Below are 24,384 nucleotides of genomic sequence, written 5' to 3' on the forward strand. Positions count from 1 at the left end.
GTGGCAGTCCTGGGAGTGGAAGGGGGACACACAATGAGAGGAAGACCGAGGCAAGTATGATTAAACCCATCATCATTTATATGACAGGACTCCAGCTCTTGCCTGTGCAGGGATAAAACTTCAAAGACCTCAGTGAAATTTGTAGTCAAGTAACTGTTGTAATTTAGCAGTAGCTTGTGAGTATGGATCTCAATTTTGTTTGTTGTGTATGTACTTTATAAGCATGTTCATCTGAAATATATTAGCTGTTTGCAGAAATTAGGTGCATCTTGCATTTGGGACAATGTTTAAGTCTGTTCCTTTTTTCACTAAGTGATAAATGTAGCCTGTGTTAAGAGGATTTATTTACTATCCAGAGGTATTTTTTTTGTTGTTTGCATGATTCTTTGCTTACCCTCTTTTCCAAACTACACAACACAATTCTTTGGGGTTTTTTCCACACAGAATCACAGAATGAAAGTCAGTAAGCTGCCTCCTTTTTGGAGATCTGTATATTCTTCACTTACTTAATAGTGAACTATGGTTTGTGGCATTTCAGTAGGAAAAGACCTTATATTTAAATTTTGAGAGATTTAAAGAATTACAAACCAGCCTCTAATTAACTCTCATAGGAAATATTATATTCTGTGATGAGCATAACACCAAGTTCCTTAATGGTGCATTCTCAGTATAATTGTTATCATTCACTGTTTTCATCCCATTACCTTTTTTCTGGTTTTCATTTCTACTTTGATCATTCATCTTGACAAAGTCTCAGTTCAGCATAGCACTGGATTATCTCATTAGCCAGTTGCACTTCAACTCATGCTAACAGCCTCTGGTTCAGGAATATACATAAATATGCAATGTTTTCCTAATTGTGATGGAGTGAATGGCTCAATGTCCTTAACATAACCCTTTCATTAGGCCCTACTAAGGAATCTAACCACGTCTGATGTTTGAAATACTGATCTGGGCCATCAGAAGCCCATGGAAAAATAGAATTCATGACAGACTTTGATAATATAACCACTAATGCAGATTTAAAAAAAAAAAGGGGGCGGGGGAGAACCAGCAAAATATAAACCATGAGGTGATTCTCCAGGACAAACTCTATCAAAACCCTTTGAATTTTTTTTCAGAGAGACGTATCAGTCTGTAAAGTGGTCTTTTTTAGGTGACTGTTTCATGACCTGCTGGCTTTAGCAGCAATACTGACTCACGAAATTACAGCCTCTGGTTGTTTTTTTTCTACCCCACAGTGGTTAACAGAGTTGTTTGCAAAACCACAGATTAGACCAGATTGGTGTGCAGATTCCAACCTCAACCTTTTATTCTGATCAGATTTATTAGCTTGGCCACATAGTGTTCTCAGCATAGCTAAATGGCTGGCAGTTTGAGATGTAGAGACAGAAATGAGAAGCATCAGGTAAAGGAAAGGAATTCATTATGCTGGCATTACTACAGAAGAGAACCTTGGTGGCAAAGCAAGGGGACACATTTTTTTGCTTTAATCTTTAAAATTCAGCTGGGATACCTACTCTTTGCTTCTTTCAACAAAACTGTCAAATGCAAAGCAGAAGTGGAAGGAAACCCAGCATCTGTTGACAATGTCAGGAAACAAAATTAGCTGTTCACTCATGGCTTTCTTGTTTGATTCTTTGGGAAGCAGTCTCTCATCCTCAGTTTGTAATACCACCTGGCTCGACAGTTGCCATCACTGATCATCATCATAAGGCCGGAAGAACTTAAGGGTCGCCACACTGGGTTAGCTGAGCCAGGTATGCTAAAGACTGCCCTATCTCCAGCAGTAGGCAATGGAGACAACTAACAAAGAGTATAAGAGGACCAGGATCTTACAATACCTTCCATGAATACTCTTTGCAGTCTTCAGTAAATTGCAGTTCAGAAACTTCCAGGGCCAGTGGTATTTTTGTATTTTGTAGCCCTACATAGATGGTTCCTCTATGAAGTTTGTCATTTTTTGCACAGATATGCTACGCAGTACCAAGTGTCAAGACCATTCAGAAATTAATCTCAGGTGCAGCAGGTGGAGCCTGAAAGCTTAGTGCACACTGTGGCCTTGACATGTACCTGTGAAGTTATTTTTGTAATAAAGTAAAGATCTTTTGAAGGTAATAGTACCTGTTTTAGTAATTGAAGGGTTGTTTCCTATTTCATCTTAGCAATACTTACCTGTGTCTCTAAACATGTATTGGAATCTAAAGTATGTAATAAAAATAAATGTAGTACATAATAATCATATAGAATTAATATCCAGTAGAACAATAATAAAAATAACTAGTGATATGTAATAGTAATATAAAATAGAATAAACAAATGTCAGGCTTTCTCCTGGCACTTGTACACCACCACTTAAACTTCCGATTTTGAACCTCCAGAGAGGAAAATTTTATTCTTCCCAGCCTGTACTAGTGAGAAGGAAGTCAGCTGTTGTGATTGTGGGAGCAAGTGACTGATGATAGCATTGTCTGGAGCCAAGTATAAATTGAGTAGCTGCAGTGCAAGCTGCCACACAGAGTACCAGTCTGTGGTTGTGAACGATTATGCTATGTTACAGCCATTTAATGGCAATTGAGTGATGAGAACAGTATGTTATTTGATGCACATACAGTGACACAGAGGCTTTTTCTAATTAAGGCAATATCAGAGGACTGTTCTTTTGGTTAGTGGCAAAGAGCAATCTTTAATGTGGGATATAACTAGCTCCAAAAATACACAATGGAAAAAATGATTCTACCTCTTGGCATATGAGCTTTTTCTTTCATTAGGCCCTTGGCAGTTTGGCGTTTTTGAGTTAAAGTGATGGAGGTTTTCTGTGGGGACACTGGAGGGACCCCAGGGGCAGTGTACAGGGAACAGCCTTTGATGGCATCCCAGAGTCCAGGGACGTGGGAATCTGCAACTAGAGGTGCCAAGCTGAATGCACCCAGGAGGTCCTGAGCACTCTTGGTTGCACCCTCAGTTTAGCAGGTAATCCATAGCACCCAAGCAGCCCTTGTTTCAGGAAAGGAAGCCTCTGTCTGCCTCAAATTTACTGGCATTTCTTTAAAAAAATATAGCACTTCTTCTCCAGACACAGTGTTGAAAATGACAGATATCACAATGAAAGAATTCTTAATCTGAGGTTACGGTGTGAACCATTTACAGTAATATGCTGAATTCTACAACACTTCTAATTTCCTTTGTGAACCATTTTCTTCTGTCCTTATTCAGTTAGGCACTGCATCCCATAGCTGGGCTTAGCGGGTTAAGAAGCAGAAGCTTTATACACAATTCAGAATATGACTGCAAAGTTTCACTGGCTGTCAGGTCCTCCTGAGAAATATTAAATCTTTAAATAGCTTTCCTATGCTGCATTTTTCTGTGTTACAAGGTTTGCATAAAATAGACTGTAGAAGGTATTTTAATCACAATATTGATACATTGTTCTTGCTCTGTAGCATTTCAGTTTCTTATTAGAATCGGATACTTAAAGAGAACAACAGAACATTACAGCTTATTTCAGTGTGGAGTTCACTTTCTATTTATGTAGTATTGGATGGGCATGGTAGATTAGTGAGAACACAATAGGTGGCAAAATTAACTATAATATATATAAATTATATATAAATATATATATAAACTATATATGTGCATGTGTATATACATATATATATACACACACACATGCACATACATATGTATGAAAGCACTAGATACCAAATTTATGGTAGACTTTATTTTAAAGAAAAAAGTTTCACATCTTTGCTTGAGAGAGGGAATTACTATTTAAGAAGAAGGGTTGATTAATTGTGTTGGCATATTTGAAATTGGTCATACTAATGATTCTTCCACACATACTCTGTGTCATTTCATTATATTCGCAGAATGCATCCCAATGCTTAAAATGTGTTTAACGTTTTACTGAATCTCCTTCCTCTAAATCCTGCATTAAAAATCATAAGGTGTCCAGTGTACACTACATATTCACACAACTTTCTATTAAGTTGTATTTTGTTTCAGGGGCCGGGGGGTGGGTTATTCATTTGTTTGTTTTCTATGATATGACAGTATTGCAAGACCCCAGGTCCAGGAGCTGATTGGCCTCCAATTCCAGGAGGTTTTCAGGGGAATATTTTCTATTTGTGTTTACATATATTGAATCTGTGCTTTTAAAATAATTTTGTCATCTGAGTATTTCCTTCCATTGGCTTACATGTATTTCTTCCTTTGTAATGACATACTTTGACAACAGAACCCAAAGGGACGTGTACAGCTAAATAGTAATTTTCAGATAGAGAATAGAAAGCAAACAGGAACTTGCTAAAGCAAATCTTGATTTAGATATTGCTTGAACTACTTCTGAAATCAAAGGGGAAAAGGCATGTATTAGGTCTTTCCTCTTCCTGTTAAATTACTTGAAAGTCCTTCTGCAGGATCAGCCCAGAGTCTTGCTAGCAGATAAGCAAGCCATGTTCTATCGAGTATCTTTCTGAAGATATTTTTGGTAATTGCATGTTGCTTTCTTTCTTACTGTATGGTGAAAAGGAACATTCTGAAAGAGGGTAATACAAAATACACAAAAAAACCTGCCGTGTGATTATGGACGATTTAGTAAAACAGTAAGTTGCATGTGATGTGCTTGTTTTGCCTTCTCTCATACAGTATAAATCAGGAGCAGTTTCACTGCAGTAAAAGCAGCCCAGAAAAGTGAGGGCAAGTAATATGCAAATATGCTAGTAGGGCAGTGAACCTACACCAGCTGAGCATCTAGTGAGTGCAGAAAAGCAAGTGTGATTTACATGCGGAACAAACAGTAGCAAGAAGAAAACAGTGACATGATTGTACCGTTCAAGGGAACGACATACCTCACTGTCAGAAACCTTTTCAAGGCCATTTACTTCTTCAGAGTTATGAATATTTGCCGCTCTATAGGACTTGAGTGACTCTTCACTATGTATGGGCGTGCTATTATTTCTGAACTTGTAGATGATAATATTACATACATTTGATTTCTGCCAAATTAAACCCCACTCTTTCACAGAGATCCACACAGCCTAGAAGTGGCATTTTTCCTAGTGTTTTCTTGAGCTGGCACAGAAAAGAGAATCTGTTAAACCAGATAACTGACTGTAAGCTTAAAATTGATACAGATATAATTAATCAAGAAATTTTAGTAGCATGGGCTATATTGTTCTGAATAGTCAGTTGAACTGTAGCTTGAAATTAACCTGAAAAAGGAACACAGTTTCATGTCGAGTTTCTTTCTAAAGGAAATGGTCTTACTTAAAACAAACATGAAGCTAACATTAGAATTTCTATACTGAGAAACTATGGAAACAAATTTAGCAGTTTTGCAGTAAGAAATGAGTAGCCAAGTTTTTCTGTCTGTATAATAAATATACATGTAATACCACACGCTTTGGCCTTTTCTTCAGCCTTCTCATATAGATCCTGGTAAAGAGTCCCTGAAAAAATAATTTCTTAATTTACTTAGACAAAATAGGCACAGAAAGATTGTTTCTGTCGATCTGGAGACCACAATTCAAAGAGCAGCTCAACCTTAGACAATCTAATCTCCTGTTGAACTGCTAGGTCTTTTCATCTTAGCCTGTCTTCACCTTCCAGAGTTGGCATTGTAGGCCTCTGTTGTTTTAAGTAAGTAGTGTACACGTTAATTGTTGGGTTTTTTTTTCGTAAGCACTGCTATACAAAGAAGCAGGCATATTGTGTCTATTCCACGTATCCTTGCTGTCTGTATGTGCCATACCTGGAAAATTCACCCATCATCATGGCCGTGTGCTCCACTATAGCCACAAAAATTACCATTTTTCATCAGCTGAAACCTGGACAAAACATGAAGCTTTCCAGGGTAGGGAAATTGACTGGTAACTCTGAGCAGTGTGTGATGCATCCATTTATTCAAGACACGAACACCAGTATTTCACTTGAAAGCACTTTAGCAGGAACAGTCAAAACACAACTGACCTAAGCCAATATTTATCTTTCCAGGTATCAGTAGGCTCTTAAGCCATTATCACTGGCTCCAGTTGTAAAACTACTCAGAGTGGTCCTCACATTTCAGCTTTGGTTGCAGCATGGCCTCTTTAAGCTGACTGGGCTCTTTTTGTTACCCTGGCCGAAAGTTTGGCTTTCTACTCAGACCTCTGCTCAGGACAATTTATTCTTAACTGTCCATAAAAGTTAAACAAACTCCATGACCCTCGCTTCCATATTAATTTATCAGGCTGCTTTGCATTTTCTTTCAGTTTTTCTGAGCTCGACATGTTCTCACAATTAGCACAACTCTGTCAAGAGATAGTGGCAATAAACTATCCACTTGTCTCTACATGGATGAAGTCCTCAGCACTGTATTTTCAGAGACAGAAGAGATGAAAGTGGAAATACCAAGGCACAGACAGTCCCTGCCCTCAACAGTGGCACAAAACCCCAGTGCCATGTGATGAGATGGGAGGCTGTGTGCTGACAGCTTCTACCCTGCACGTCTGGGAAATCCTGCGCATAATGACTTGTAGAGACATACCAGAACTGCTGCACCTGTACAGGGCAAATAGCCAGCATGTAGACAGTGAATCTGACACATCCCGATCATAGATTGACTCTGCAAATAATCTTCTGTGAAACTGAAAGCGCTCAAGGGGCTCCAACGCATTTGCACACAGAGGTAGCTCCCCGCTGCACAGGCCTGCGTGGCAGGATGGGAGCACTCTGGCACGTTTCTGTGCACACACTAGACATGTAAACTCTGCCATCTGTTCAGGACATAAGGGCGTTGAGCAGTCTGACAGGGTTTCTGAACATCTGGAAATTTTGGACTAAAGGGCTAAAGTGGATGATGTTACTAGCTAAGAACTACAGGACTCTCAGTTTTTGCCTCAATCTGCAAAATTCTGTGCCGCCACACAGGCTCAAAATGCGCTATTCATAAATGATTCCTGAAGTATGAGATTTTTTTTTTTTTTTCTGCTTGTAGATGAATAGAATAAGGGATTTTTTTGACGGCTTACAAGCATTTCAAAAGTCGTGTCACTTCAAAACCCATGCTTGTTCTATAATTTATGAGGCATTACATCTCAGTATTTCCTGATAAGATGCATGAAGAGACCAAATCCTCTGAATAAAATCCTCAGTTGAAACTAAAAGGATTCAATTTTTTTTCATGGATAACCTGACCTTAGAAATTCCTTAGAAAATTCCCCAGAAAATAGGGATCTATATTCAGTAGCAGAAATTTTTCAAGGCTATGGATAGGTCCAAATGTTCAGTTTCCTTTTCCTGTTCTCACTTAACATCCTCCAAGTCTACAGAATGATGCTAATTTCTGATAATATTCGGTTGCATTCCTATCTAAATACTTTAAAGAAACATGTCCAGTGATTTCAAATATTCTTTTGTATGATACTGAGTGAGCCCCATATATCTGTAATACTTAGTACTGATGGGCTCAAACATCTCAGGTCTGTAATGGGCCCTTTGACTGTACAGTATTTTCAGTCTACATCTTGGGGAACATGGAAAATTTACACAATAGTGAAAGAAGTCAGGATAGAGGGATAAGAAAGGAAATCTTGACTGCAATCCAGGCTCAACCAGGAGGTGGCTCAGTATATCCATATCCATATCCATACCACAGATGATCCATAATGGAAGGGTATGGCTAAAAAAATGCCAGGTGGAACAATGATAGCCTGACATCGGGTGTAATAAGAGCCTGAGCCCACATTTCCTGACCTGTATGAACTGTTTATAATATGAACTATCTCACTAAAAGGTAAGGAGTCAACAAGTTCGTTCAAGTTGCCCATCAAAGCTAAAAATTATTTGAAAAGTCTAGGTATTGAATCTATGAAGTTATTACAGTTTTTTAAAAACTCAACTCAATTAATTTTTTACACTTGCAATATAAAGGGGTTTTGTTTCTTTTTTTCCAAATCTGTTTTCTTGGATGATTCTACAGTCAGGAATATAGAGAATGGGATTGCAAGCACCTTTTCGAGCAGCATCTTCTGGAATTTAGTAGATCGGTTACAGATCTAATTACTCTTATCCTTCTGACCTTTTGAAAGTTCCTCTGAATTGTCAGGAGTTTGGTATTCTTTAAAGGATTTTAACCAGTTAGAATTTAATAAAAAGTGTCTGTTTCTGTTATCAAATCCAGCTAGATTGTTTAAGTAAATCAAACAATGCTACATTACAGAAATTTCAGTAGAATGCTTACAACTTCAGGAGGTCTTCTATCGGTTTCTTCAAATTACATATTGCAGATTTTTTCCCTGATCACTCAAAGGTTGATATTTGATTAAATACTGCAATATACCTGAGAGTAGGGTCAGAAACTGTAATACTAAACCTAAAGGACAAGTTCTTTTTCATCGGATTCTGCCATAGTCCATACTGTATGTGGGAAGGGATAGGTAAAATCTGTGTTATGTCATGTTATCCATTTATTGGCTGAACAGTAATAAAGGAAATTAGTAAAGAAATAAGATTTTTTTTTTTTAACTCACTTACATGGAATTGTGTATAAACTGTCACTCTGAGGAAAGTGAAACCCCAGAAATTGGTCAATGTGGAATAGCTCCTCTTTGAGCTTTGTTTCAGACTCTCAATCCAAAAATCACCCCTAAAGTCAGTTAAAATCTGGCATAACTCACTGACTTGCTAGCAGTGCTGTACGGCTTCCACTTTCTGGTTTGATATCCAGGCATGACCCACAAAACTTGCCTGAATTTTCATGTGGAAAAATTGGCCAGCACTTTTCTCCCGAGATCTTGCTGGTAGCCAAGTGGATGCGTCTTTCCTACCTCCAGCCAGCTGGCCCACCTGGCAGTTATGTGCTAAGGTGGTCCCAGGGACTTGCTGGAAGTGCTTGTTAGAAATTTACCCTGTAAGTGAGGAGAGGACCAGGGTCACATCTTTCTTTTTCACAGCACATAATGGATCATCTCTGCTAGAGAAGACTTTTCCCAAGGTCAGAAATCCAATTTGACATGAGTATTCAAAAAATAAGCAACTCCAAGACTTGCCAGTGATAAGGAGGTTTTTATAGAAAAGCATACCTGGAGACTTTAAAGAAATAAGTACCATTAACAGAAATAGCTGTAAGACCAAAACTTATTACTAATGAACTGGAGACAAGAAGGATGAATGCCTAACATTTCTCTGGACTTGAATATGACAATAGATATGTTTGATTATGAAGCAGTGGAATAAGTATTAAATTGCTGTTTGAACAATAGAATTCAATGGAGCAGATTTTTCTATGGGGAAAAACAGACAACACACAGATTGTAAATTACATAATTATCTCTCAGATAATTGGTCTGTTAAAAGAGAAACAAAACAAAAGAAAACAGAAAAATAGCCAGTTAAAAGACTGCTCTCTATAAACAGACACATTTAAAACTCAGCTGAGAGGGATTAAGAATCACTGAAGCCCTGAAATGTATTTAATCAATTTTCTATCTCCTGCTGGCTGCTATAAGCAGACATGATTTTCATTCCTGAAGTTAGTTTGTGTCAGGTTTTTAGGGACTAGAGGACAATCTTTTTATCCATATATTTCAATATTCTCAGACACAGCTACATCATTAAAAGTGGTTGATCAATATACTTAAGATAATAAAATTCAGCTTGATAGTTGTAGGAAAGAAAGAAGAAACCTGATATATTCCCAAGGTATGCATTTACGTGCTAGGCACTAATTTTTTTTATTATATAGTTATTTTAATTAAATAGCATGTATATTTATTTGCATCTAACTTTGTTTCTTTTCCATTCTTTCTCATACACACACTGTTTTGGATTGCAAATCTTTGTAAAGTAAATGGTATGGCAGTATCATTCCAGTGCTGGCAAAATGGCTTGCCTTTTATTTATTTGTCTTGTTTTGTTTATAAAAGTAATGTTCATATCAGTAAGATGTTCTTTGTTTTTCAGTATTGGAAGAAACCACTTAAGGTAAAACATTATTTCCAATATTGAAATTGCCCACCACAGAATACTTCAGACATTAAAAATACAAATTAAATTATGTTTATCTCAAACTATATCTATGCAATGCATGCACTTAAATATATTATAAGCAAAAAGCTTTTTATTTCATATGTTTAAATATTTATGCAAGGTATGGGCTTTTTCTTTTTTAAGTATAAATAAACTATTCATTTAATAGCCTAATCTCACCCTGAAATGCTGCACTACCTGAAACAGCTTTTTATCATTACAAAGTTCTCTCTCTGAAATGACAGGAATCTGACCAGCTAAAAATTATGAGCAATATGATGATACTGATTTTCAGTGAAGAACCTAAACTCAGTTCAATGGCATAAAATGATCTTGCATTAAAAAAAATGCTTCATGATATTTCTTGCATATAACAGCAGACAAGAGGTGTTTAATTTTTTTGGTTTTTTACAATTATTGGTCTCTTGTTTGCATTTCTTAAAATATGGGAAAGAGATAAACACCAGTAGTGTTTCAAATAAAATTTGGGTATGTCTTCAGCCTAATTTTCTCTGTTCCAGCTGAACTGGTAGAGGTGTAGACCTAGCAGCTTGTGGAGGGGAAATTATTTTGATAATCATTTACCGTTTCTATAGATGAGACAATGACAATGAACATTTGAGATATGGCAGAACAGCACATACTAATTCTACACTGTCCTTAAAATGCTTTGTTTTTCTAGCAAAACACTTTACCAACTTTGAAGGTATCCTAATGTTTTTAATGTTAAAAATATTTTAGTGTCTTGTGGCCCAAGAGGCAATTTTTTGTTATATTGGAGAAAATGTAATTAAGACATTACACTTTAATGAATAAAGATGAAAAATGGATCAATGCTAGTTAAAAACACATAAAAACTTTTTATTATTGTAAGAAAAATATGGATTTACATGTTTTTTTAAAGTAAGAGTTATCTTTTCACATGAAGATTTTCCTGAAGTTTGTATACACCCATTCTTTGGACTTCTCTGTACATAGGTACATCAGATGAATATGAAGAATTTCTACTGAATGATTTTGAACTTTGAGCTGAAGTAAAGGTGTTGTCCTTTACTTCATGGACGTTTTCCATATAACAAACAGGATCTATGGTATGGCATAAAATGTGAGACTATAAAGATTAATTATCAATGTGTATTTTAATTTACCTATAAATTTTTGTTAGCAACCATAAGTAATGTTTGCATGCAATAGATAAAATGAGTTAATTAGAACTATCCATTTAGTAAACATAGTCCTATGGAGCTAAAATCAATGAGCCAATGAAATTCCTCTCCCCGTCTGTTACATAGAAGTGTACCTATATGTACATGCAAACACACATCCAGATATTCTTTCTAAAATATTTGTAATTAAAATCTATATGGATATAAATTATATTTCAAATATTAGTTTTCTCAAATGCTAGTTTTGTAGACATAGAAAGGATTCGCAATAGTTCTACTCATACAAGTCACCACGTTGATTTGGCTTTCTAGCACTTGGATGGATTTGATAAACAATTGCATATGACAATTTTTCTGAAAAGATTTTTTAAAAGCATGTAACAAGAATGCATCGATTTAGAAAAAAGCAATACATAACCCAATTTAAATAAATAATATTTTGAAATCATAAGGTACAGATATGGAAAAAAAGGAATGTGGGAGAAGACAGAGACCACAATTCTCAATTTTGTGTTGGAAAATTATGTGTTAGACACTGTTGGTCCTAGCCTCACCAGGTATAAATCCAGCTAACTCCACAGGCAATAATGGACTGTTCCAGTCTGTCACAGCTAAAGAGCCAGCTCTAAATCTTTTCAAGCAAATTTTCCACTCTTAAACTTGTGCTGTGTAAGCACTTTTAAATATGACCATCTGAGCAAAGTAATTTCTCAAACACAATAGGTTTTAATTATGGCAGCTTAAAGTAATTGCTCAGGTAAATTAAAGACTTTGTTTAATTCCAAATAGTTTCCTACTCAGAACCATTTCTACTTTATTTGAAAAATCCTTTGTATAGTGCTTTGGTGACATTTAGTATTTTGTTTGTCATCATTAACCTGTTCTCCAGAGCACTGCAGAAACTGTCCTCCCACTTGTTATACGCAGAAGCCCAAAGTATTAATCTTGTGCTTATTGTCTAGAAATGGACTTTGAGAAATTAATTCCAGGGCATCTTGCTCCAGCAGCTTAGGGCGAATACATAGCAGTCTGCTCTGCTGGAGATTACCATGCTGGTGGCAGAACCGGTAGGAGAGACCTTCTGCCCATGGCTCACCTACTTCTGTGAGCAGTCTGTGAACCTGCTGTAACTGATGCTATTATAATACTCTGAAATCCAATATAAACAAGTTACAGTAAATGATGATGCACACAGCAAGCCATTTGTCATAACTGCAAAGTACGTACAGCCTTCCGAGTGAAAAAATGGGGCTAGGGTTATGAAGAAATCTTTAAGTTCAGTGTTTGAAGGGACTTACCACGAAATGGAAGAAGAGAGACTGTTTTGTGCGTGACTTGTAAGCATAAACAGCAGAGGAAAGGAGAATTTATGAAAATACATAAAAAAATTTAGTGAGAGGCTGTGGAGGTTGCGGAATAGTCATAAAAAAGAAATGATAAAAGCTACAGCATTTGGTGCTTTAAAATTAGATTTTACAAGATAATAGGGAAGGAAAAAGAGGCAAACTGATAAAAGGAGCACTCCGATTCCTTAATCCAGAGGCTAGCTGAGCTTCATTTATAAATTTTAACAACAGTCACCTAGGCTGATCTAAATTACATTGATAGCAACAACTCCCAGAAGACAAGAGTTACGCTCTCTGCATTGCAAGGATGACAAGAGGAGGAACAAAAGATTTTGAAATGAATGTTAGGTTCACCTATTTTAATTCAAATAGATTAGCCATTTGAGAAATGTTTCACTCTCTCAAATTTCTGCTCTAATGTCACTACCCTCAGTAGAGTTTTATCAAGTTTAAATTTGGGCTGCACCAGAGGGAGGGAGTGGCAGACTTCTCATGGTTTACTCTGTGGTGGCTCAGTGATGAGTTTGCTCAGGCCTTTGCTGGATTAAAGGTTACTTTCCTTTTTCAGTTTATGTGAAAATATTTTATAATCCCTTATTTCATTTTTTTCCATTCTGTTCTCTGAAGAGTTGCTTGAAGAATATTTATCAGAATCTGGGAAAGTTTTCAGAAATCCGATCCAAAAACGAACAGTTATATTTACATGACTGCTACTTCTTAGAGGGCCACTCCTGCTCTGTAGCAGCTTTGTAGTCTAGGTGTGTCTTTTCATTCAGTGAGCTGAATGAATAGTTGGTATAGTTTCAGAAGAAATCATGCTTTGCTGCTTCCCTAGAATAGCTTGCAGAGAAAATTTGATTGTTGTAGGAAGAAAAAGAATGCAATTTACCATACTAAAATTTTCAAAAGACATATGATAAATTACAGAGAAAAATCAGTAAGAGATATCAAACAGCCTTTATTAGACAAGAAATTATTTTTACCAAAACCAGACCATGGCTTCTTTTGAAGGACTGCTTCTTAAATACATGTGGGACCAGTGAGTTCACTACAAGTTACCAGTATTTTTCAAAAATGTTATTATCAAGGGTGAAGTACATTGACATAGAAGAAATGAGAGGATAAGAGAAGGCTGACTAGAAGCTCAAAGATAAAGGGCAAATTGATAATTAAAATATTTTCTGGTGGAATTGCAGAACTGGTGAAAAAGTTCAGGTTTAAATCACTTATTATTATTTATAAATTTCACATGCTGCCTGAATAAAAGTGATGGAAAATTTTCCACTGAATCTTGGTTGGCAGTACCAGCCAAAGCAGGTGCAGAATATTTTAAGCAGATAAGAGGACCAGTGACATTCTTCTTTCTGGTGGTTTAATAAAATGTATAAAGACTGTGTTAAATGCAGATAAGTGGAGAATATCTTTCTATGTCTCTTGGAACTCAGAAAGATGATCGGATTTTTTTTTCAGACTGCTAAGTGCCCAAAGAATATATCCAAAAGCTAGTTTCAAAAGTGATCCATACCAAAGTAAGTACGTAATTGCATTTGTCCAAAAAAATTATTATTTTTTCCACATTCAGTAAGTTTAAATTAGGAGAATGTTCTGATAGTTTAAGTAGCAAAAGTTGACATTAAATACTGCCATATGCACAATGATCCTGTTTATTTAATTGGTACAATTCATGGATCAAAGTTCTAATCAAGGATAAAAGTATTAGTTTTGACTAGAAATATGAATAACAAATTAGACTATCAATCAAACATAAACCACACTTCTTCAGAGGTCACCTCTTACTGAATAGTTCACCCTATCAACACTAAAAAGAGAGGGGGAAAAAGAATGAGATGTGGAAATATGTAGGAAAAAGGATAGGTAGAATGTACTCAGACATTCTGAATATTTTCAAATAGTACTATTTAATGTGACATACTTAAGAGAAATGGTAAAATTATCTAAAGCAGGAATATATTAAGAGCTCTTAGTAATTCTAAAAGACTGGAAAATTGCAACTGTAGGCTGTTTTATTTTAGAGGAAGAAAATAAGATCATCAGAATTATATTTTGCTCATCTTCAATTTCCAGTAAAACATTGGACAAATACTCAAGTAAACTAATCGCATAGATGGTACTAGGACATGAATATGCACCAACACTGATTTATCGAGAGCAAATTATGTTAAATCTAATTTCTTTCTGTGGTAGCTTATAAGAGCAGAGAAGAGGAGTGCGTGCTATGTATCTTGACTTCAGTAACACTTCTGGTGCTGTTGTAGATTGTATTCATTAGCAAGATAAAATACAACCAAACTGAAAGTACTAAAACAACAGCTGAAAAAGCATACTCAAGGGGCACTTAATATTGTGCATTATCAAACTGGAATAATATATCAGTAATTCTTAAAAAGTCTGTACTATTCAATTTTTTTTTAATGAGCTGACCTATAGAAGAGAATAGGCATATTCATGTTACAGATGCCACCATTCTGGAAAGGTGGCAGCCGTCTAGGAGGTGGGTTCAAATGTAAAGCAATCCTGACAGACTGGAAAAATCAGTCAAGAAAAAATAACACATGGTTCAATTTTAAAAAGTCTCCCCTTGCATAGGCATATAATGAATTCTTACATTGTGAATGGGCACCACCTCAAAATTACTGGCTGCGCAGAAAAGACCTAGAAGAAGGGAATGTATTGAAAACTCAGTGTGACAATGTCATGTTGCTTTCAGAAAGACTGACATGCTACTGGGATGTAAAATGTGAGTTTGTGGCACAACCTTTCCACTGCAGAAATCACAAGTAGTCTGCCCAGCATTTGGACTACATTTGAATAAAAATTTGGACCTGTCAGACAATGGTAGAAGAATAGCAAAAAGACTGATCAGTGATCAAGAAAATATGGCTTAAAATGAAATGCTGAAAGTTTTGGAGTTGTTAGAAGAAGGAGACCTGAGGAAAGGAGTCAGTCTTCCTTCATGTAAATGTTAGAAGGAAGGAAAAAGCGGTTCTGTAGGCCTATCTACATGTTAATATTACATGTGTGAATTGGTAATAGTCCCAGTGCTGTTAGTCCTATTTCTGACATTTGTCAGAGAGTGGCATTTGTCACTGCAAAGGTCCTAAAAGATGTCTATGTTGAAAATGTAGTATGCACTATACATAATAAGTACTTGCCCATTCTTGGAAATCTTAAAAAAAATTAACTTCAAATGTTCCTCTTTTTAGCACCTCTAGTAATGAGGGGCATGTAAAAAAAAGTTAGAAAAATAGATGCTGTCAAATACTCACAAGTTGTAAATTGAATTAGATTTATTGAAACTATACAATTCAACACAACCTAAGAAAATTATTATTTAGAGTTTTTCTGCTGGAATAAAGTTGTATTAATGAGTACAAGTGCATACTTCTTACACTATTCCATTCTAAGAGATTTATGCCATCTGAACTTGGACAACAGTTTAGTAAAGCGTCTGCTTACAAAATCTAATCATGAGCAAAACCCCCAAACCGGGAGGCTAGTTTAATAGCAAAAAAACGTACTGAGCAGAAAAAGGGAAGTCCTGTGTGGAGAAAATGAAAATAAACTCTAAAAATACAGAAGAAGAGATGCAGAGCAGAAGACAATGGATAGTAAAGAATACTAGGAGGAAATTATAGGGGCAGAATGGGCCATTCAGGTTTCTCTGCTAAATAAAGATACTTGCTCTGCAGTAACCAGTGGTTCTGTAACTCTTCAGAAACTTGGAGAGATGTGAATTTGGCCCATCTTCTTCCAAACTGAGGGATTAAACTAGTCATCGAAACCCCACTTCCTTTCTAGTAAGCATTATTCTTCCTGCTCAAGCAAGCAGGCAAGCCTCTATTTGCAGAGCTGGAAGAATGTGGCCGAAGAATCCTTTGAACCATAAAATTAACTTTTCTGGGATTATGTGGGACTCAAGACATCTACTCCTGCAAAAGATAAAAGTACACAAACACACACATAGATAGACAGGTAGATCTACTGTTTCTCAAAACAGACCAAGTTATGCAGACAGATGATGCACACACAGTCCCCTTCCCTGAAGTCAGTGGAGATGTGGCCAAGTAAGAATTTCCTGGATGAGCATGCTGTACACCATTCCCCCAGCAGTAACTCCAGCACAGAAAGCATAGAGACCTACTGAAATTGATAGTGTCTCGGTTACTTGTAATGCTTGGACCCTAAGTTATAATTCAGCAACGCTTAGTTCTGAACACTTTTTTAAACCTTTTGGCTAATCTAATTTAAGGACTTCTTGAAGAATCATATTTAGAAAGCACTCCTAATTAGAAAGAAAACTTAAACCTTATTTTAAGCATGTTTACATCTTCTAAAAACAATAAGGTAGAAGTACATATTTAATGTTCTTACAAACTTAAATACTTTACTAGATATTTATATTACAACTTCCAAATGAAGAAAAGATATGGTAAGAATAACTAGAAGAAAATTAGCAGTAGAGACATAAGCAAAAACCTTGTAAAAAATTTTGGAAACTTCTGATAACTTCCTTCACAGCGGTGTAGATAAGGATCTGCTCTGCTCAAACAGTGGAATTAGATTCAAGTGTAAAATCAGGAAAAATTATGTTTGATTATGCCCCAAGTTATTATCTATTCTGTAAAATGAGAGTAAATAAGATGGGAACAGTCTTTTGCACCTGCTAATAGAAGAATTCTCTGTTATCTCAGGGCCTTCTTGAAAACCATTGAAGGTAATTACAATCTTCCCAAGAGCTTTAGCACACCTGGAATTATGTTTTCAGGAAGGAGATGCCTGAAAGATTAAGAATATACAGAAAAGTCAGAGTACTCTTACTGTGAGGGGAGCATGGCTCTTGCATGTTTTTCCGGACTCTCTTCCTTGCATTTGCATTATAATGCATGTATTTCATCAACGTGCAATTGTAAATATAACCTTCAGAAAAATGACCTATTGATGGGTTCCCCCAAAAGCCTCTACTGACTATAATGTGTAATTTAATTTCAATTTCTATCTGAAATTAATTATAAGCCCTATGAGACATCATAGAAAATTGCATTTTCTGTTTTGCTTTTTTATTTTTTTTTATCAGTGGCAATAAATTCATGCTGATTCTTTTTGAATTATGTTTATGGTTTTACTGATATGAAACTTTAACTGATAACACTAGTGAGGCAGCAATAAGCAATGTGAAATATACATGAATGCTCTTATTCGTGGTTTATGATTAACCGTAAAAAACACTAGGTTTTTGAACAGCTTATCTTATTCTAACGTCCTTTATTGTGTCTCCAAGGCGTGGTATTTTATATATTAGGTAAAATATATGCTACTTTTACCATGAATAGAAATTAAAACTACAATTTATTTACAGGACATTTTTATAGCCGTATATATGTGTACTGCTGGTCATAACCCTGTATGAGGCTGAACGAAAAAGATTTGACTGTAAAATATGTTATACTTGATATCATATGGTTTGCTACAGTACTGCATGGAATGCATAAATAGTCACCTCCAATGCCCACGATATTTCTAATATAGAGAGGAATACATTTTCCATCTGTATAACTTTTTTCTTACTGCATCTTTTACAAGTTTTATGTTAAGAACTTGGACTTTAGAATATCAAACATAATATTTTACCAGTTTTTTAAATAGCTTTTGTTGCAGCTCCATCTAGTCTCAAAGCTTTCTTTTTCACTTTCAGATAGCCCTAGGCTGAATGGAAAATCTAGGGTCAGGCTTTTCTCTCAGATTGGGTAGCTTGACTTGGCATCCAAGATCTGATATACTTCAACACTAGAGAAGACCCAAGCTCCTAGGCTTTGAAGTTCTGTAATACTTGAAAGAAAGCCCTAAGGCAAATACCAGAGTCAAAGAAGTTAAATCTGTTCTGGATAGGTGAAGCAATATCCCATAGCTACCAAGGGAGATTTCATTAATAAAAACATGTTAGCTTCCTGTTGTTCTGCACCAGAATGTCCTCTCATGATGTCTCTTAAAAAATTTAACAACAATAATTCAAATTAAATCCTTTATTCAAGACAACTTCTGTTTAGAAAACCAGTTTGGGTACTTTGGGAATTTAAAAAACAGTTATCCAATGTAGAGAGAAAGTAGCAGCTGAATGCCTAAAAACCCTCTCTGATGCTGGGAGAAGAGGTGTAAATCAGAGAAAGAAAGAAAATCATACCTGTTTGGTGTTCTGCCCTTTACAAAGCTATTGTTACTCTGCTTAGCCTCTTCAACTCAATGGTCTGTGAAGTCTAATGTAATTTCCAATTTCTCGTAGAAATTGCTGAATTTCTACTTGTCCATGACAAAACACTGCGGCGGGGGTGATAAATAACATATTAAACTTATCCACATGGATAATGTTGGAATAGACTCGGTCATCCAAAAAGAAACCTCATCTGAAATATGTCCATTAGGCACTTCTGTATCTTAGTGTCCAGAGTACCTGTTTTTGCACACGAGTCCATAGAGAAAAGTATCAAAATGTGAAAACAGTTGCAGTCAGTTTTTAATTTTTTCTTGCTCTCCAACTTCTTTACTGCCTCTAATTTTATTCTTCTCCCTGAAATTGTTTTTTCTTCTGCCTTTGCCTTCTCAGTTTTATCAGGTAGCTTCATCATCTGTTTAGTTTTGCTTGTCTATTCTCTGCCCTCACAACTATTTATCAGTCTTTTCTCTCTAAGTGTCATGTTACCAGAATCTTTCAAGAACATAGATACATTTCATCACGTTATACCACTGACTGAAATTTCTGGAATATGATGAACAGTTGCAAAGGACATTTTTCTTATTCTAGGAGCATCATTTATTGGGTTTGCTAAAGATATTGTCACATGTAAAAATATAAATTCCAAACATTCTGCCTTCCCCCTTTTTTTCCACAGATAAATACACACACTTTCAGCTCATATCAATAACAACTTCAGCACTGGACATTTCTTTGGGGTTAATGACCCTTTCCAGGATTGTGGGTCATTGGCTCCCAGGAGGTTGTTAATTCTCAGAAAAAGGCCTGTTCCTCTGCTTTTATTGCTTAAATATATTGTGTGTAGAATTGCTCACTGCCATATAATGTAAATACTGGAGAGAAAAAAAAATAAGGCAAGTTCCCAGCTGAGGAGAAACTGATATGGCTCATATTGACTTTATCTTATATTAGATGGCAGTTGGATATTAGCAAGCGCATCCACTGCTCATCTTTATTTTAATAAAAATTTTGGGGTAAAAGACTGCCATTTACTTTTCCTTTATAAAGGACCTGAAGATGAATTGTCTTGAGAGCATCAGTTGCACTTTTGAATCATAAAATAAATAAAGCCTAACAACTTACATATCATGATTCTTCGAATTTGAACCTCCCAAAAAATTGCATTTTGGCTCTTTGAACTGAAAGTAGATCTACAGTTTCAACTAGGCACTGATTAAATTGAGTTATTAACCCCTCAATAACAGTGTTTATAACAAAAATATAGACAGACCATTAAGTATAGTGCCTATTAAGAGCAAGATCTAAAATGTATTATTGGGGGGGGGGGGGTTGTTTGGTTTTAAGATGGTGTTATTTTTCTTTCCTTTTAATTCGTAGGCATCTCTATCAGTCTCATGTTTTGGAGTAGGACAGACAGAATTAAACCATTGCATTTTTTATAGCCTGAACTGGGTTTGGTGTTCAATGTGCAGCATTTAATTAACAAGTGAAGCACAGTAGTAAAATAGGCTCAGGTAGACTCCTACAGATAAAATAAATATATAAAGAGAAACTAATAGCAGCAACCCCATTAGTTTTTTCTTTTATGTATTTCTTTTGGAGAGATCACTTTTTTTTTTTTTTCCCCCAGTTTAAATCTAACTGGCTATTAATTTCTACTTTCTAATGGTTGCTTTTGCAATGATAAAAAAAATATTGAGAAAGTGCATCAGTGTCTTTGCTGTATAGATCACCAAGTCATTAACGTACAGCTCATGGAACAACATGCAGAATTTAGGGAAAGTAAGAGATCAGCATCATTACACTTTCAAAGGTGCCAAACCCCATTCTTTCCTATATCAAAATTCTGGCATACCTTATAAAGCTCTGTAGTCAGAATTGAAGGTATGGGCAGGAAAAGCAATTTTATCAATTACTTTTTGTTCCTTTTAGGTTTTGCTGTTGTAAGTCCAGCTGTGTTTGGCTAGCTTTTGTCCTCTCATGTTTTCTTTAGCTTGGATACGAGCTCTTACTTAAAGTTGTATAAAAAGTGAAGGAGCTGAAATTAGATCTTACTGGAAGCCAGAATGCCAAGTGAAAGGTTACAGTAATTTATTTTCATCTAGATTAGCATGTTCTATGCTAAATTTTGATCAGTTTGACCAACTGTTGATTCACCTGCTAGAGAAAGATAATACATGCAGACAGCCGAGTCAGTAATTTAGATCTAAGTTATTGTACTCCTTCGGCAGCTGAGTAACCAACCAGAATTGCTTTTGAAAGCTAAGTGGACTTCTCAGTTACACAGTGAAGATGTATATGAAGCCCCCAGAGCTGGGTATTCCACATAAATTACTATTCCACACTTCCACAAATCATTATGAACTACACTGAAGATATTGAGCAATGCTAAGTTAGACCAGATAAAGAATCGGTTCTGAAAATACATAACAGTAAAAAAAAAAAAACCTTTCTCCTGGTGGTCATGAGATACGCAGCATTATGCCACATGTAATCAGATGTTCATATCCTATCATATGTGTGTTCATATCCTATCAAACAATTGGTTACATGCTTAAGTAGTGTGTAGCTAGACTGATATCATGCAAAACCTTAAAGCAGCTTGTGTCTGACCTGGGCATGTCTGGAGACCTTAGAAGCACAAGCTGTTCCGCTGCCTTGATGTTCTGCTTCTGGGTGCACGTGAGACTTCCTAAACTCCAAGTCCTCCAAGCAGCTAAATGTCTAAGCCTTGTTGAGGAACCTAAGCAAGGTTCCCCCTTCTGCTTCTCCCAAAATGCTCAATCCTATAGACTTTCTGAATGTATCTGACAGATTTGAGGCCCAATAATTTGTAATGATAATTTACTTAATTAGAACCATGGCAGGCCACCTCCCTCACTAACAGTAGCTTAGTGGTTCAATTTCTCACTTAAAGTGTGTGAACTCCTAGGTCCATTTTCATTCTCTGTATGACAATATCCAGAAAACTCACTTCTGGAAAAGTGCTCAGGCTACCAGGTGAGATTTCAACTTTGGAAAAGGTTCACAGCTCCTCCTTTTGAAGCTGGCACCTCTTTAATTACTGAATGAGATGTTTTGGCTAAAGCAACCCTAGCTGCATAGCCTGATGGTTAAATCCTCTTTTGGGTAAGAAGGGTGAAGACAATGGTTAGCTGTTCCCTACTCTGTATTTTAAATAACAGGAATGAGTGTTCTGGGCAATTTTTGAAGAAAGTTTTCAAGACTTAGACTCAGAAGATGACTTGGAAAAAATTACAGATACATCTTCACTTTCCCTTCTCAAATTCTTATTCTGTCTCTATATGGAGCTTAAGGACACAATTTTCACTATTTAAGATATACCTTAAGATTAAGGTACCACCATCTTTTCTTCAGCTAAGTTTAAGGTCTTCATTCTACCCCCACCCCCAATATGTTCTATACCTCTGAGACTTTAGTAGACCTGGGTAATGTTGTTTGAGGGGTTCTTATTAGGGAGCTGTTTGGGGGATTTTCAGAGGAAGAAATAGTTCATAAGTGCAGTCAAATGAGGTAGGAAAAAAAAGCAGATCTGAGTGGAATAGGACTGGTTTCTTTTCCTTTTTTTTTTTTTTTCCCTCTGCAAAATGACATTGTCAAAAAACACAGCTCAAGTTGATCCCCAGTAATTCTTCCATTCAGTCCAACACAGAAAAAAAAAATGTTTATTACTGGATCTTTATTTTAAAAGTATGTCATTTTTTTAAACCAAAATTCTGTTCTATGAAAACTGTTTCTCAGCTTTGCTTTGGATAAAAAAATAACCATATTCTGTCAGATTTTTTTTCTCAGTAAATATATTTTTTTCCTGAGATATTTGCTAATTCAGGGTTTATTGCCATACATTAAAATTATATATGGTCTTAAGTATATATAAAAATAGACCCTCCCATTAGTGCTATTGAAATATGCACAACTATTATTCAGATAAAAATCTCACACATTTTTAACAAGTGCAATTTCCAGGTAAGGTATGGTTCTGGCCTTTGTTGCAATATTAAAAGACTTTAATCCTTTTGATGAACTGAATCATGGCATTGGACACAAAATCTTGGGTTTTTTTCTACATATACAAAAAGCTTTCCAGACAAGTAAAAAATATACTTTGGCAGTCTCTAATAACAACAAAGAAAAATTTTACTCGGCAATGACAAATATTTCTGACCCAAAGAAGACTCTTAGCTTTTCAAGTTTCTTGCAGCGTTACTGCTTTTGCCAGTATTCTTTCCTCACCGATATTTTTCATTCTTTGTTACAAAATCTAATTCCTCCTAGACAAGTTGCCTAATTAAAAGTAATCTTTAGTGCAAACATGAAAAGGAGCTTTTCTATAGCTACCCTTTGCCTTTCTGCAGAAGAGAATAAATGTAATGATGTATGTCATCTGTCTAGCTCATATGACTAGTGACAGAAACATTAATTCCAAGCACATTTCTGGTTTAGCCACTTATTTGCACCCCGTTAGTGCATGAAGAGCAATATTTCTGTGGAGTTACGGTGACATCAAGCGGCTAGCTAAATGATCCCTGCAAATATAGTAATATCAATATATACTCTAGATGTTGGAGTAGAAGCCAATGTAAGTACCAACAGGTAATATTAAGAATATCTTACCTCTTTTACATATTAATGAACTTCCAGTTCCATATGATGGGTTAAAATCCAAATTTTAGATGTATCATCAGGGTGTGTGTCATTAAATGCCATTAAGGAAAACTAAACCATCATATTTCATTCTTGAGGTAGAGTTCAAATGCAAGGGACTGACACTGACATGAAAGATGGTGCTCAATACCAAATGATCCGAACTATCTCTTTTACCTTGTACTAAAACATACCTGGGTTACTCAGTCAGCTGCTGTGCAGTCATTAGAAAAATGGAGAGAGTGATAGTTATCTTCTGATTGATAGGATTTTTGTGATTGAGTTAACAAGTTAGTATCTACAACTTCAATTGCATGTTCTGGTTCAGTGACAACACAGCTTCATAAAGGTAACAAATAAAGTTCAATTTGTTGTACAGTAGGCTGATTACTTTAAACTTCTCTGCTGTCAAAATTTACACTTCCAACACTTTCCAGACCATGAAGGTATACATTTTAAGAGTTTTCAGTGAGGGCATGTTCTTCACCAGCTTGTTTTTCACTCAGTTTCTTAATGAGATTACCTCTCCATTGCATCTCCTACAGTCAGAACTTTCTTCTATTTGCTACCCTCAGCCCCTCAAAACCAGTGCAATGACTTTGATCACTCACCATCCTCCTTCAATGTCACATCAGAGTTTCTTGCTTCAAGGTTTGCTTGAGCCCACTTGTTTGGATCGTCTCCAGGAGAGGTTAGCTGGAGAATAAAGACTCAATATGAAATCAATAAAAGATATGATTTCTGTGGACCAAAGAGGAACTACAGAATTCAGACTCATAAGAATATTGCCAAAATGGTAGCTGAGAAACACAGAGGGAATATTCAATGGAGTTTGTTTAAATTTATATGTACTGATGGTACAAAAATTGAAAGTTAACTTAGTTTAATACAGGGGCAGTATAATACAGTGGCTGTATAATACTGACCTAAGTTACAGAAAAGATGTCAGCTGATTTCTTCAATTTGATGA

This window comes from Aquila chrysaetos, chromosome 7, assembly GCF_900496995.4.
Source record: "Aquila chrysaetos chrysaetos chromosome 7, bAquChr1.4, whole genome shotgun sequence".
NCBI classification, from domain to species: domain Eukaryota; kingdom Metazoa; phylum Chordata; class Aves; order Accipitriformes; family Accipitridae; genus Aquila; species Aquila chrysaetos.